The following is a 12,426-nucleotide window of genomic DNA, read 5'->3' on the forward strand; positions in this document are numbered from 1 at the left end:
CATATAACAAAATACCATATACTAACTGTATAAAATGTAAATGTGTTGCTCTTTGACAAGAATATTTTAATCAACAATTTGCTTGAACTTTTATATCCTTAGGCAAGAAGAATTCTAAAATGTGTAATAAAAGATCAAAGGAAATGTTCAATGGTAGCTCTGGAATTAATAAATGTAAAATCTGTGAGGGATGTTAGAAGTTACACCCAGAGTAAGAAAAATTAACTTATGTCTATTCCAATCGTCAATATTCAGAATCCTGTATGCACTTTTGATCTTTTGCCGCTTGCATCTTCTATGTTCAGGCGAATTTCAGCAAATGTTGCCTTTTCATATGTCCGAAACTATGCCCGATTTCTATAATCCCATCACCATCACCCTAATCTTATTTGAAGTCAGTATGTATCTTGATTTCCATAGCAGAATCCATGTAATAGGCTTTCTTGATGGTAGTTTTTATAAGCTCCCCTTTAAGCACAGTATAGTCAGTTTTTCAATACATTTAAATCATGACATTTTCCAGCCAAAAATATAATAATAATAAGTTATATTTAAACTGCTAATCCTGCTGTTTAGATACTTCAGAAATTTCTTTGAATTTTATTTCCCCTTTTTGTTAAACATAAGCCATTCATTCTAGTAATTTTCTCAGTTCAGCATCCTCAATGGGATCACCATTTGTCATGTTCACTCCTGTCTTTACTATTTTTTCTTGCTTTAGTCTTGTCTAACCATTCCCTATTATTCTGGTTATTTAAATCCTTACGTTCTCAACCTTTTTTGTCTCAGGACTCCTAAAATTTTTGTTTATAGAGATTTTATGTAATGATATATATGTAATTTTTGAAGTTAAAGATAAAAAATATTTATTAATTAAATTACACAAAACAATATTAACCTACTATATGTTTCATAAATAAACTAATTCTGTAAAAATAAGGATATATTTTTAAAATAGTGGAAGGAGTGTCAATGTTTTATATTTGCAAACCTTAATTTCTGGCTTTACAGCAGACAAACAGGATAACCTATTTACTTTTACTTCTACATTTGATCTGTTACAATCTGCTGTTTTGGTTGAGTATATGAAGAAAATCGGTTTTACAGAAAAATGCAGCAGGAAAAGGGAGACCCATGCATATTCCCTGAAATACTTTTGGCACCACTAGGGGTCTTCAAATTATACTTGGAATCTGCTACTTGAAGTTTCTAGTTAAGATCCTCTATGGCTTGGTACTTCTGAGTTGTTAAAAACCTTAATGCATGCATTTCATGCGATGTCATAGAACAAATGTTTAATCCTTTTACTTCCTTATAATTTATGCCTTTTCTACATTGTAGATTATATTTCATTTATATTTTAATGTGAAGCAGTATATACTACACTGCTTCAGTATACTACACTGCTTCAGTACCAAGATTTTTTTTTTCTTTTTTTTGAGACAGAGTCTCACTCTGTTGGCCAGGCTGGAGTGCAGTGGCGTGATCTCAGCCCACTGCAACCTCCACCTCTGGGGTTCAGGCAATTCTCTGTCTCAACCTCCTGAGTAGCTGGGATTACAGGCACCTGCCACCACGCCTGGCTAATTTTTGTATTTTTAGTACAGAAGGTGTTTCACCATCTTGGCCAGGCTGTTCTTGAACTCCTGACCTTGTGATCCACCCACCTCGGCCTCCCAAAGTGCTGGAACGACAGACGTGAGCCACCGTTCCCCGCCTCAGTACCAAGTTTTTGTAGATTCCAAGGTTCCATTTCATTCCATCCTTGCTCAACTGTTTTGTTTTTTGTTTTTTTGTTTGTTTTGAGACAGAGTTTTGCTCTCGTTCCCTAGGCTGGAGTGGAAAGGTGCGATCTCGGATCACTGCAACCTCTGCCTCCCGGGTCCAAGTGATTCTCCTGCCTCAGCCTTCTGAGTAGCTGGGATTACAGGCATGCGCCACCACGCACTGCTAATTTTGTATTTTTAGTAGAGACAGGGTTTCTCCATGTTGGTCAGGCTTGTCTCGAACTCCCAACCTCAGGTGATCTGCCCGCCTCAGTCTCCCAAAGTGCTGGGATTACAGGCGTAAGCCACCGTGCCCGGCCCCATGCTCAAATGTTAACCCGCTGTAGGGCAGGTTTCCTTAGCTATTTGTGCCTTAAATTGTTCTTCTTTATAACAGAAATAATAATAGTGAGAGGCGACAACGTGCTAGCAGCCCTCGCTCGCTCTCAGTGCCTCCTCAGTCTCGGTGTCAGCTCTGGCCCTGCTCGAGGAGCCCTTCAGCCCACCGCTGCGCCGTGAGGGCCCCTCCCTGGGGCTAGCCAAAGCCAGAGCCGGCTCCCTCTGCTTGCGGGGAGGTGTGGAGCGAGAGGCATTGGCAGGAGCTGGGGCTGCGCGCGATGCTGGCGGGCTGGTGTGGGTTCCAGGTGGGCCTAGGCTTGGTGGGCCCAGTGCCTCGGCGTGGCAGGCCAGCACCTCTGGGCTTGATCAGAGGCTGGGTCCCATGCGTGGACTGCTGTTCCCTCTTCGTGGGGTGGTTGGCCACGATGGCAGGTCTCCTTCTCTTTCTGGCTTCCCCTTGTTTCCTCTTGGTTTTCTGGGACGAGTGCCGGGCTAGGTGCCACAAAGTCTTGCCCCATGAGTGCCAGTGAGAGGTGAAGCTGGCTGGGCTTCTGGGACGGGTGGGGACTTGGAGAACTTTTCTGTCTAGCTAAAGGATTGTAAATGCACCAATCAGCACTCTGTGTCTAGCTAAAGGTTTGTAAAGGCACCAGTCAGCGCTCCCTGTCTAGCTAATGGGGTGGGGACTTGGAGAACTTTTGTGTCTAGCCAAAGGACTATAAACTCACCATTCAGCACTCTGTGTCTAGCTAAAGGTTTGTAAGTGCACCAATCAGTACTCTGTCAAAATGGGCCAATCAGCTCCTTGTAAAACGGACCAATCAGCTCTCTGTAGAATGGACCAATCAGTTCTCTGTAAAATGGACCAATCAGCAGGATGTGGGTGGGGCCAGATAAGGGAATACAAGTAGGCCACCAGCGCCAGCAGCGGCAACCTGCTCCGGTCCCCCTCCAAGCTGTGGAAACTTTGCTGTTTAGCTCTTCGCAATAAATATTGCTGCTGCTCACTGCTCGGGTGCGTGCTGCCTTTATGACCTGTAACACTCACCAGGAAGGTCTGCAGCTTCACTCCTGAAGTCAGCGAAACCACGAACCCACCAGGAGGAAGGAACAACTCCAGAGGCGCCGCCTTTAAGAGCTATAACACTCACTGCAAAGGTCTGCAGCTTCGCTGCTGAAGTCAGTGATACCATGAACTCACCAGAAGGAAGAAACTCCAGACACATTTGAACATCTGAGAGAACAAACTCTGGACACACCATCTTTAAGAACTGTAACACTCACCACGAGGGTCCATGGCTTCATTCTTGAAGTTAGCGAGACCAAGAAGCCGCCAATTCCAGACACAATAATACTCATAGAATTGTTTTGAGTTTTAAACTACTGTGTGTGTGTACACAAATAAACACATTCAAATACACATATATTTGAATATATATCAGTATATATATATATAAACTGAACTGTTTTTCCTACTGTTACTTCTTATTTTTCTTCTCAGTACAGTAAGGAAATTACAGCATGCTTTTCAGCAGTAAAACAGCAACTACATTATCTTTTAATTTATATTTGTAGTAACATTTTAAATATTATGAAAATCAGAAGTTATTATTCATAGCATGTGAGATTTAGAAGAGAGTCAGAGTTTTGAAAAATACCAATCTTGCAAAAATGTAAAAAAAAAAAGTCATTTCTGCACAATTACACACAAGAGATCATCTCTTTTAGCTTAATCATAATCGAATAGTTTATTTTAATGAGCCTTTCCTTAATGGGGTCTACACTTCCTATTCCCTCTGCCATACCCATCTGTCATTATGTGTCAATTTCCTAAGGTAATTAAGAAGTTGCCTACAAAAGGAAAAACGATATTTAAGCAGGGTACGTACAAATTTGAAAATACGTTTATTACACTATGCTTCAAAAAATTAAAATTTGAAAACAGCAAATAATCTACTCAAATATCTCACACAGTAAGGTGACTTCAAAAATACTGTTTGGAAATTAAAACTTTAGAAAATGAAATGTTACAGCTTTATTAATAAAATATTTTGAAATGGTGTGGTAGGTATCTTCTGAATTCCTCCCAACACACATGCACACACCATTGTTCTTTACCCTGTTTTATTTCCAGCAAGCCTGTTTCATTTGAATTATATTCATGTAATCCAAAGTTTCTGTTCTCTGGTTAGATTTCAGCAATGGAAACATCCTCCAAGAAACTGGAGGATATGAGGCTGGGAAGGTAGGAGTACTTGCTACATTTTGTCCTTCCCTGCATAGTTGCCATGTTTAACTGCATTCCTTTGTTAAATTACTGGCCAAAATAATCTCTCCTGATTTCAGTAACTGTTTCTGTTCCTTTATCCTTCAGACTCTCTGCTGTTAATTGTTCTGGGAAAGTACATGTGATTGCTTTTCCTTACCTTCTAACCAATATGATAAAAAGTACCAAATGGTACAGGTTGAGATTTCCTAACATTTATTTCTTGTTGCATGAGATTCAGTTTCTAATACATTTAGCAACTTTTCAGCTTACACTTATTAAAAGAAAAAAATTAACAGGACTTTTAATAATTAAATATGTCAGGCACTGTGCTAGATGTTGGGGGATACAAATTAGATGTTGTACCTGTATGTGAAGAGCTCAGATCTTTAGACGCTATTAGTAGACTGACACTATAAAAAGTGTAGTACATGAAACACTTTGAACCACAAAGGACCTCAGAGCTCATCTATTCCAATATTGCACTTTTCTGGTTAGAAAAGGTGACACACAGAGAGTTGATTTATACTGAATATAGTGGCCTTTTCAGTAGTCTTTATGTTAGTTTTTTGTACATTTTTCTCAAGATAATCTCAGTAATTTGTGAACCTACAGATCCATATATTTTGTTTTCATTTTTATAATTTTATTGAAATTTTACTTAACAGCTTACAGAAACAAAGACTTACTTAAAAGCTAGAAAACCAACCAAAGAAAATATAGAATGTTTATTTCACTATTATTATGTATTTTCCTGGAAAAAATATATAATAGTACCCCCAGGGGATAAACCTGATTGATTTTTTTCCTGAAAGAAGTATTTTTATTTATTATGCAGTAAATAGAGATATATGTAGTAAATATCAATATTTCAGTTAGAAAGAATGTTGCATATTGGGAAATAATACGTGTAACACATGCAATAAGCAATGGCTTAATATATCAAAGAACAGACAACACTTCCTGAAGAAGCACAGAAATAACAGAGATGAATAGCCTACCAGATTTACAATGACTTAGAGAAATGAGCATCTATAGTGTTGGAGAGGCTCTGTACACAGAGATTTCATAACTGTTGAAAGACCAGAGAAAGAGAGAAACAGACCATCTTCTTCTGCGAAATTCATACACACACAAATTGAGGAAAACTGTTACTTAACAATTAATACATTAGAAAATGTTTGTGATTTAGTAATCAAGTTAATATTTTCAGCAGCATATGAAAAACTTGTTAATTAAACACATTTAGCTATCATAATATTCATGATGTTTACTAGTCTGTTATATGGATATATCTTCCTTTTTTTCTTTTTTCTGAGATGGAGTCTCACTCTATCACCCAGACTGGAATGCAGTGGGGCGATCTCAGCTCACTGCGACCCCCGCCTACCGGGTTCAAATGATTCTCCTACCTCAGCCTCCTGTGTAGCTGAGATTAGAGGCATGTGCCACCATGCCCAGCTAATTTTTGTATTTTTAGTAGAGACAGAGTTTCACCATGTTGGTCAGCCTGGTCTCGAACTCCTGACCTCAAGTGATCCACCCACCTCAACCTCCCAAATTGCTGGGATTACAGGCATGAGCCACTGAGCCTAGCCAATGTATCTTACTTTTATGGTGAGAAACAATCAGCTTTCTTTTTGTTTTATAACAAAAATATATTTGAGAAAAATTTCATGCACTTACATATATATATATATTTTTTTGAAACATGAACAATTATCTTTAACCATATACTTCTAGAAACTAATAGACTATTCAATGTACTCATTTTCAAACTTGAAAATTATTGAAAAAATCATCTATATTAAGGTAATATCAAATTGTCTCCTGCCAATAGTGTTTGTACCAGTTTCCATGTAACCTGCACCACACCAGGGTGAAAATAGTTTTGTTATTTTATGAGGCTGATTATATTTCATTTATAAAACACAGCTTTTAGACAGTTAAATTTATTCCTGGATGAGTTCACCATAATATTCTTTGCTTATTTGCTATTGAACTGTTCAATTATTTATTTATTTTCACTGTCACAGAAAGAAGTGATTAGGAATTGAAGATATCAGTACTTAAGAGATTTTCAAAAGATTTGACTTCTCAGCCTGGTCAACTGGATCAACAAGAAAAAGAGATCCTGAACTTTATCTAAGTAGAACTACATGAAGAGCTTGGTAAGTGGACTTTGGTATTTTAGAAACAAAGAAGTTAGCACTATCTCTTATTCAGGAAAAATTATTAGTGACAGGGAATGATTATACTGTCACTGGTGACAGCAAGAAATGAGAGGTAGGTGATGGAAATGGTGTATTTTTAAAAATTGCTTAGTAGGTCTGTGGGTGTATATGAGTGAGAGTGCATATACATGTATCATAAGCAAGGTAAGAATTGAAGAAAAATTCCCATATGGCAGTGGCAGCCTGTCTGGAGAGGTTGCTGCAAAGGTGCAAGCTGCAGGGGGGAAGGGGTGGCTGGGGCTGTGCACTTGAATGTGCTGATGGAAGCAGGAAACAGGCAGGAGCCCTGCTCACTTCCAAGCTGGCAAGGCAGGAGCCCTGCCCTCCTGGATGCAGCTGCAGCCACCCAACTGCAGCTGCAGACCTGGCATCCCTGCCTTCTCAAGTGCAGAAAGCTCCTCTGCCTCTGTAGGCTCAGAAGTGCCTGCTCCCACTGCTTGGCCTCCTCCTAATCCCAGTGCCTGCTCTGATTTCAGAGCAAAGTTGAGGCTAAGCCCAGGTGCTGTTGTGATCTGGGTAGGTGTGTGCACCCTTGGGTCAGCACTGACACATAAGCCCCTTGCCACGTTGGCCTCCTCTGAACTTTGGGTGCCAACAAGCATGGGAGGGAGGCAGAGGGGTTGCTGGAGGATACCTCCTTGCAGGCCTGCAGGTGCTCTTTCTCAGGAACAGCTTGGGTGCAGTGGATGACATAATTGATGGTGTCAGGAGGCCAACAAGCACCTGGGCAAAAAGGGGTGGGTCCCTTGTGAAGCCCCACCTTCAAACCTAGGATAGCCTGAAGCATGGCAGCTGGGCTGTCAGTTCTGGATGGAGTCCACAACTGGGAGTGACAACTTATGGTGCTTTTTCTGGACCTGCCCGTGGCTGCCCATGGACCAATCAGCACACACTTCCTTCCTTCTGAAGCCCATAAAATCCCCAGGACTCAGTCAGACTCACAGAGATGTCAGAACTATCAGCTGTGGGAAGGAGCTATCCACTTCGGGTCTCCTCCATTCATCAGGATGACCTCCCTGCAGATAAGAGTGACCCACCTCCAGATCTTTTCTCCATTGAGGGCTGCACTTGTCAGGACTACCTGCTTGCAGAAAGGAGCTACCCACACTGGCATCCTCACCATTGAGAACTGAATACTCATTGGGATAACCTGCCTGCAGAAAGGAGCTGCCCACTTCAGATTTCCTGAGAACTGTTTGTTGCTCAATGAAGCTCCTCTTTGCCTTGCTGACCCCCCAGTTGTCTGTGTACCTCATTCTTCCTGGATGTGGGACAAGAACTTGGGACTTGCTGAATGATGGGATTGAAAAAGTGGTAACATGACCAGGGCTGAAACATGCCCCCTGGTTGCCATATTGCAGGCCAGGGGCCTGCTAGGCTGAGTGGGCAGAACAAGCCCAGCAGGCTGAGCAAAACTTGGGCAAAGGCACCACTGAACACAGAGATTTCCATGCGGAAAAGTGACACCCTAATGTTCCTGTGACAATTAGGTTATCTTTAAAAAACTGGGCTAAGAATACCATAGAAATGAGAGAAGTTCAACTCAAATAAAGTGTAGACAAAAATTAGATTTGCTCAGAGCACACAAGAAGCTTCTATATTCATATGACTTTTACTTACCTTCCAGCACTATTATAAAGATTTAAAGGCAACACTGCCAAAGCTGCAGAGCTGTTTTATTTCCACATATCTATAACAAAAATTAATAAATTATGATCAAGTAAGGTTTTATTGAAAAATCTATATTTTAATTGCATATATACATTTTTAATCTAAAGCCTTAATATTGAACTCCATAATTTTAGAATTAAAAAAGAAAATTGAAAATTTTCTTTAACAGATTGAAGCTCACAAAAAGTATCTTTAATAAGAACATTTTATAATAATTATATTGATATTGGTTGTTATTGTGTTATTTATAAATATATGAATTAATATTATTTAATAAAATAATGTTAATATACAAATGTGCAAAAATGGTTTACACTTTTAAATGGGAGCTACTTTCATTAAAGAAATTTTTGTAGTAAAATACTGACTTTCTAAATTTTATTGTACAGTTAATTTAGGATTTCTTAATTTAGTTGAACTTAAAATAGTGTTTTAAGTTCTCAAATAAAAAGAAAAATTCTATCTGATATTTTTAACTTAAAAAATTTAGCAGAGAAGGAGGTGTAATGAGAAGAGAGGACTTCTTAAGTCATGGCTTTAATTTTCGGTATTGGATAACTGTTTTTGCCTCTTTGCCATGTAAAGAAAGACTCTTTCATATATTTGAGAGTTTCTATCCAGCAAATAACTTTCTACCTTAAAAATGTTCATTATATATAACTTGATGCTTTATAGTCATAGTCATAGTTTTACTTTAAATTTGTAATAAATTGAAAGCATAGAGTATTCTGGAAATATTAAATCTGAATACACAAATCTTAAATAAGCAGTCAAATTATTATTTTTTTTTTCTGAGATGGAGTCTCACAGTGTCACCCAGGCTGGAGTGCGGTGGTGACATCTCAGCTCACTGCAGCCTCTGGCTCCCAAGTTCAAGCCATTCTCCTGCCTCAGTCTCCTGAGTAGCTGAGATTACAGGTGCCCACCACCATGCCTGGCTAATTTTTGAATTTTTAGTAGAGATAGTGTTTCACCATGTTGGCTAGGCTGGTCTCAACCTCCTGACCTCAGGTGATACACCTGCCTCAGCCTCCCAAAGTGCTGGGATTACAAGCGTGAGCCACTGCACCTGGGCAAATGAAATTTTAAGAAATGCACACACCTTATACTCTCACCATCCAGAACAATACAATAAATTTAAGTATGTCAGAAATCTATTTCCAGAATACTCTATTCATAGGCTCTCAGCAGGGGGAAGCACATCACATGCTGTTGGCTCATTCTGGCAGTCCAACCTGGCATTGTCTTTACACTATTCTGCATGCAATTTTGTATTTACAATAATCAGGAGCATTTCATCTTTTATGCCGTAGCAATAGTTTCAGGGGGTCTCCCTACACCTTTGTCTGTGGATATCTAGTTATTCCGTCTCTAGCTGTGGAAAATACTGTTTTTCTCCATTGAATTGTCGTCACACTTGTTAAAAATCAATTGAGCATGAATGTAAGGGTTTATTTGTGATATTAGTACCATAATGTCTTAATTCTATAGCTTCAAACTAAATTTCGAAATTGCATATTATTTTATTCTTCTTGATGTAATTGTAAATGAAGACATCTTAGTTTCAGTTTTTAATTGTTCGTTGCTTTCCTATAGAAAAATAATTATTTCCTATAATAATCTTGTACATTTCATCCATGTTGAACTCCTTTATTAGTTCAATAGGTTTCAGTGGAATCCTTAAGAATGTATATAAGAGCATCTGATATGCAAATTGAGATAATTTAACTTCTTCCTTTCTAATTTGAATGCCTTCTATTTCATTTTCTTTCCTAACAGTCTTGGATAGAACCTTGAGTATTCAACCAGTATAATGTTGAATAGAAGTAGCAAGAACAGACATTCTTGTCATGTCTTAAGGAAAAAGCATTGATTCTTTCTAATAAGTATGATATTAACTGTGAGTTTTCCATAGATTCCTTTCATCACATTGAAGAATTTCCCTTCTATTCCTAGTGTTTTAAGAAATTTTTATCATGCAGGGTACTGGATTTTTGCAAATGCTTTTTCTGCATGTATTTAAAAAATCATGTGTTTTTTTTCCCTATATTCAATTGGTATGATATATTAAATTTGTTTTTGATGTTAAACTAACTTTGCCTTCTTGCTGGAATTTTCTAGTACATGACAAGTCACTTTTTCTTTGCCTTTTCCATAGTTGTTTTTTTTATTTTTTTCAACATTTTTGTCATGATTTGTGGATCTCTTTATATTTAGCCCATTTGGGCTTCATTTAGCTTCTTGGATGTGTATGTTAATGTCTTTCAAAAATGTTGAAAAGTTTTCTGACAGTTTTTCTTTCAATAGATTTTTTTCTTTTGTTCCTCCCCTCTTGTACTTTCATTATATGTTAGTTGCTGTGTTGTCCTGCATTCTTCTGAAGCTCTGTTTATTTTTATTCATTTTTTTTTATTGGTTGTTGAGATTGCATAATCTGGCTACATCTATTTGTAAGTTAATTGATTCTTTCTTCTGCCAGTTCAAATTTATTGTGTCCCTTTAGTGAATTTTTCATTTGTTATTGAATATTTCAATTCCAGAATTTCCATTTGATTATTTATTTATAATTTCTATTTTTTAGTAATATTCTCTATTGATGAATTGCCATAATATCTTCTTTACTTTTCTGAGCAGGGTTTCATAGTTTCTTTGAAGATATTTATAATGGCTGCATTGAACCATTTGTCTCATAAGTCTGGCATCTTGGCATTCTTGCAGGCAATTTCTGTTGTCTGCTTCTTTTCCCATGTGATTTGTCACATTAAAAAAAATTCAGATCCATTATTTTTTGTTGAAAATTGGACATTTTAGAGGAAATATTTTAGTAACTCTGAATATTTTCCACCCTTATTTATGGAGCTTATATTGTTGCTGCTATTGTTTGTGGCTTGTTTACTTGTTTGGTGACTCAGCTTGACTGTTTTAGTAATGGATTTCCCCTACAGTGTGAAGGTTCTGATGTTGCTGCTTAGAGGTCACAGCCCTAGGCATGTGCACAGTGACCATGGGATGACAGTGGTTTTAGCAAGACTCTCTTTCATTGTAGCTTTCCCTCATCTCTCTTGCTATCATACCAATTTCTTAGATTTCACTTATCTTCAGACAGTTGCCTTACCGTACAATCTGAAGCATAATTTGCTTCACAGTCTGATCCAACTAAATCTGGGTCTCTTTGCCTGGGTAGTTTTGAGGTTATATTTTGAAGGTTGTCTGACTCCAAGACAGCTCCTTTTAGCTCTCACTTATCTTGGGTTTTCTTCGTAAACTTCCTGGCATATGGATTAGCTTATTGTCCTGAGGACACTATCATTCTTCTCTAAACAAGGTACCACCATATCTCCATTGTTTTTAAGAGCGTCCTTTGACTTAAACCACTTCACATACTGTTATAAAGAAAGTCAGTTCCTTTGAGGGGAACTTCGGGTCTCTCCTCTATATGGCCTGCCTCCTTTTATGGTCATAGTGTCTGAGCCACTTCTCTAGAACTCAGAAGTAATCAACCTCTCTTGGAGTAATACTCCTTCCTTATGAGATGGGAGTTGGATGAAAATGGTAGTCTGTTTTTAGCTTACCTCTCCTAACATGGAAACTTCAACCTTCTGGAAAGTTTGGGTAAAGGTGATCAGGTATCAACATTCTCAGTCTGCCATGCCTGAGGTAGATTTTTATTTTAAGTGCTGGGTGGAGAACAGGAGCTCCCAGACTTCTCAGCCTCATTCACCTGGATATATTGGTCTTCAACAAAGAGCTGTGCAGAATGAGAAATGTTGCATCCCTTGACCAAGAGCAAGATAAGGGAGATCTATTTTCCTGGCTGTAATTGCCTGGAGTGAAGCTTCCATTGTGTTGACCTAGAAGGGAATAAGAGAGTAAACTATGGCTCAGTTGCCCACATTCTAGCTCTTTTGATTTTTCTGATATGTAGTAGATTAAACAAATAAATGTTCCTTCATTTGCTGCCCTTAGGACAATTTCTAATTTCTCTCCACCTATATATGCCCGTGTTTGTGTGTGTGTGTGTGTGTGGTGTATTTATTTAATAATTTGGACCAGCAATATTTGTTTCACTGGAGAGTGGGTCAGTAGAGCTCCTCCTACCATTTTTCTGGAAATGAGTCTCGTATAAGATATATGATTTAAATATTCACAA

The sequence above is a fragment of the Hylobates moloch genome, unplaced genomic scaffold (genome assembly GCF_009828535.3).
Source record: "Hylobates moloch isolate HMO894 unplaced genomic scaffold, HMol_V3 SCAFFOLD_18, whole genome shotgun sequence".
Classification (NCBI taxonomy): Eukaryota; Metazoa; Chordata; class Mammalia; order Primates; family Hylobatidae; genus Hylobates; species Hylobates moloch.